Here is a 5,000-nt window from a genome sequence, read left to right as displayed (position 1 = left end):
GTGCTGATGGACAGACAGAGCTATCTCAATAGTTTTATTTTACAGGAAACTAACAGAAATCGGTTGCACAATTTGCTTCTGTTTGATTTCAAGTGCATTTCCAAATAGAGGCGAGATAGGTTAGTTCAGTATCAGAATAACGATCCCATAAGGACCTGAGAATTGTCTTTTGAATAATGGAAAGGTGCTGTGGATGGTAAATAAGAATGCCATAGCATAGCCATTTGTAATAATTCCTCTGGACAATAACAGTTTTAGTTTCTGTCAAATAAACGAAAGTGAGCGAGTCCAGTATTACTATGCATACAGGAATTACAGATAAACTCGTTACAACAAATGCTGACTTTGATCTTTATACAAAATAAAACTGTAACAGAAATAGAGGCTATTCATGTTTATCAACTGCAAAAGTTACATAAATCCATAAAGTACCATGATATTTTCTCTTTTCTAGATTGAGAGAGAGAGAGAGAGAGAGAGAGAGAGAGATTATAGGTATTTGGAATTCAAACGAATTGGTTCAGCGGTGTTTTGAATTCTAACTTTTCGGTTCAAAGGCAAGTTTTGCGACAGAAACAGGCAGGGTTAAAAACCAAAAATTATTCCGTCGTTCTCTTGCATTTTTCATCAGAACTACCATAAGAATATTAAAAAGTAAAGGAAAGCAGTTTCACAATCTACTACACATCGTAGGCTGCAAAAGCTGGATGTGACAGCAAGATGATGTGAGAAATTTCTAAATTAATGGAAAGAAAAACGTTGGCCATACACTATCTAATATTCTCGTTGGATCCATCGAGCTAAAAAATTCTCACCTTCATGAAGGAAGAGATCCTTCTTACTTCAGACACCATTCTACAAAAATCACAGGAGAGAGAGAGAGAGAGAGAGAGAGAGAGAGAGAGAGAGAGAGAGAGAGAGAGAGTTTGCTTCCTCGGCTGAAATCCTTTCATCACAGTTCAAGAACTTGCAGCAAAGCGTTTACCAGACAATGAAGACCTGGGATAACGTTTGCCTTATACACAATATGATACAATGGAGTGGCAGCCGAAGAGAGGGCTGCATGCCTAGGAATCCTTGCTGGATTCATCAGTATTATTCCTTACACTTCTCCTGAAGGTCAATAGCAAATCTAATTCCATAAGGAACAAGGCGTGGTCCGACCTCCAGCTTACTGGGAACGCATGTAAGATTTTCCTCTCACGCATATGTTGTAAACATTATGTTCCTAACTTAATGTGAAGTGGTAATGAAGATAAATGTGAAGACCTACATGCCTCCTACCCTCAACGAATGGAAAAGAAGTCTGTACACCATGCAACTGACAGGTGGAAGTTTTAGGAAAATGAATACAGCAACCATGATTAATTAAGTCAGGTGGGAAGAATTTGTTGCTCATGTTTTTCTTTATCTGATGATGGAAATTTTCTGAATTTCTTGCCAGGTGATGAGCGAATCTCACGTTTTCAACATTCATTTTTAATATGACTTGTTGAATAAGTATTCATAATCAATACTTATTCTTAGGACCGCTCATACTAACAACAAGGATAAAATAAAAATGACAAATTAACCACGTTCATATATTCTCAGTTATAAGTGGAAACACAAAGTAATTGAACAGAAACAAGCCTAATTCAGTGCAAAGGAAAAAAAATCTACGGTCAAATAGAGCCTTGTTTAACGAACGAAAATGAAAATAGTTGCCCTAATTTTATAGAAATAATTTTTTTGCACTGTTTAACATGCATATTATTTATTTCTTACATTTTCCTTCTAATAGATAAATCATAAATATCCTATCCTGAAATTCCTGTATTTTTAACTCAACAAAAAAACACCTTTTTCAGGGCTTTTAGGCCCCTCTATGGACCTTTCCTACCCCTCAATAAGATCAACAACAACAACAACAACAAAGCTTATAGGCTTACTCCCCGAGTAAGCAAAAACATTAATTTTGTTCCTTCTCTCTTTACCAAGTGCATAAAAATTTTAGCATAGCTAACACACTGTCTAGTTTTAATATATGCATAATTTATGGTAACAGGCAGTTAAATATTATATAGAGTTTGGGGTTAGACAGCAATCGTTCCAATCAGCAGATTACTCAGCTGATTTTAGTTGTATCTTTTTTATGAAAATGGAGTTTCTTTTGAACTTACGTTTGTAGTTTCTACTAAATTTCACTACTTCCCACTAGAGAATTGCCGAAAAGCCACAGAAATGTCAGAAGTAAAAATAGGAGTTTACTGTAATGCTGTAGTAGTATTCATAAGGTTGCGATGATCGTAAATGATAACGGTGACAATACAAACTGTAGATGTATAGCCTTCATTGGCATTGTGTGATAATGAAATTCAGTATGGGTTTCATCAAAGCCTTGCATATTGCATCCTTTCTATCAAAATTTACATTTGCCAGAGCTTTATTTAGATGAGCGGTATCAGTTACGTCGAGAGAGAGAGAGAGAGAGAGAGAGAGAGAGAGAGAGAGAGAGAGAGAGAACTTTATTCATATTCACAGTGCCTTATTAACCTAGTTCTAGTAAAGAAAGCGTCCATGTATGGATTTTGTATTTGGCTACCTGCATCTTTCAAATTCACCCCCCTCTCTCTCTCTCTCTCTCTCTCTCTCTCTCTGTGTGTGTGTGTGTGTGTGTGTGTGTGTGTGCTGTTATCGTTTATATAAGTTTTCCAAAAGCAAACTGCATCCAAATATTTCGTACCCTGAATCGCACAACCAATGGTAATGAAGATAAATGCGAAGACCTACATGCCTCCTACCCTCAACGAATGGAAAAGAAGTCTGTACACCATGCAACTGACAGGTGGAAGTTTTAGGAAAATGAATACAGCAACCATGATTAATTAAGTCAGGTGGGAAGAATTTGTTGCTCATGTTTTTCTTTATCTGATGATGGAAATTTTCTGAATTTCTTGCCAGGTGATGAGCGAATCTCACGTTTTCAATATTCATTTTTAATATGACTTGTTTTTTTTTCTTTTTTGATATTTCCTCTGTACAATGCTTTACCCTATTTTACCCTGGGATTGTGGCGCTTTACGCGAGTGTAGACAACATTATCCACGGCTCGGGTATGAAAGAATGTATCATCCACAGTGTTGCCAATTGGTATGTGTTCACCCTCCAAACTGGGTATAAAACTTGCACAAAACCGTGGAAATAAGTGAAGTTAGCGTATATATTTGTAGTATGCATACATATCGGAGCAATTTTATTATTATTGCAGTACTATGACAACTAGCATTTATGGAAACAGTTGTAAATGCATCGGCGTGTGTGTGAAGCTCCACTAAATTGGCAACGATGAGATTCTCTTGGTAAATGTTTTTTCAAGCCTCTTGTTTTCAGTTCAATCATTCCTCTTCTTCAACCATCTGATTGAGTCGGTGATCATACCATTGGTCATTGGTCCCCCCAGTTGAGTGGAATGGCATAGAATGGAATATCAAATTTAAGCTAGAGTCCAAGCACCGGGGCCCTTGAGGTCATTCAGTGGTAAGAAGGAAATTGAGAGTAAAACGGTTTTAAAAAGGTTACAGAAGGAAAACCTCTCATTTGCACTATGAAATAACTGTTAGGAGATGGTGGGAAGAAAAACGGAAGAAAGAGAATATGAACCAAGGTATAGTAAAAGGAATGACAGGGGTTGCAGCTAGGGCCCGCAGGGACGCTGCAAGTAACCTTAAGCAATTCCTACAGTGTGCACCTCATGAGGTGATTCCCTCTCTCGCTTATGATATCTCTTTTAAATGTACAAAGAATTGTTATGCTTATTTTCTTGAAATGAAAGCTTTTCCATACTAGAAAACAATCTGAAATACTGATCTCCTGCTCTTCTTGAAAAAAAAATCTATAGAATGAAATCTATAACTTGGTCGCCCCATGATAACTATGGTAATCATGCTTCCAGAATTGCATTACTTCTTGGAAATCCAGCAAAGCGTTTGTCCTTCATTGCATTCTGCAGGGTTCCTTGGGGGAATTTATGAACAAATCGGTTTCTATCTAGGTGTTCTTCACATAATCAATGTCACGCCCCTTTCCTTCCTGATGGAAACAAAACAGGTCCAGGTTCCGTGCATCTCTCCTCCTTCCACCCCACCCCCCAAAAGTGATCGATTGGTTCTTCCAGTTCCTGACCAATTGTTTTAATTAACTTCTCCGATTTAAAAAAATACATGAAAATTCACCCAACACTCCCTTCACTTCTGCGACAACATGTTACCGATTTAGTATGAGTTTGTTTATTTGTTTGCAAAACCTTCATGAATCATTTGCATTTAATTCATAGAAATTATTTCCCCGTTAATTCTTCCTCGTAAGCCGTCGGTTGTGCTAACTTCAAATGCTAAAGCTTAGAATCAGTAATACGATTATCTTTTCTGAGTCTGTTGCCTTTCATGCTTCATGACTTGGATCTCTTTCTTTCACTGTGGTAAAAAAGAAAGAATATGTCGATATAGATGTTCAAATGTTGCTAGGAAGCATTTCATTCTGTTTCATTTGCTCCGCATTTCACAAAATGCAGTAAACTTTTAAGTAAAATATATCAACATGTAATTATTTTATTGCGTAGCCTCAAGAGATATGTTTGCTTTCTTGTACAATGCAACACACACACTTTTATATATAAAAAAAGTATCTTTAGTATCTTCTGGTATGGTGAAATCTTCAATCTCATCACCTGAACATTTTCTGAAACATGCCACAGTGTCTTTTCTCTTTACTGTACATAAACTCCATATGCGATTTTAGTTTCCTCTCTTTGTGCTGTCCAGTATTCTTTTCCTTCTGTCCCCTTTTTGGGGAAAACATAACGAGAACAAACGTTCGCCCCCTAAGGGGTTGTCTGAATGACTGGAGGTTTGAAAGGGTTACAGCTGCCTTCATGTCACCCTTAATCTCGTATTCTGTTCCGGGTTGAATATGCACTGGCATCACCCTTCTGGCAGTGGGAGGACCCTTCCTACTGCGTG

The sequence above is a fragment of the Macrobrachium nipponense genome, chromosome 17 (assembly GCF_015104395.2).
Source record: "Macrobrachium nipponense isolate FS-2020 chromosome 17, ASM1510439v2, whole genome shotgun sequence".
In the NCBI taxonomy this organism is placed as follows: Eukaryota; Metazoa; Arthropoda; class Malacostraca; order Decapoda; family Palaemonidae; genus Macrobrachium; species Macrobrachium nipponense.
The sequence above is the reverse complement of the archived record's forward strand: the minus strand, read 5'-3'. Positions refer to the sequence as shown.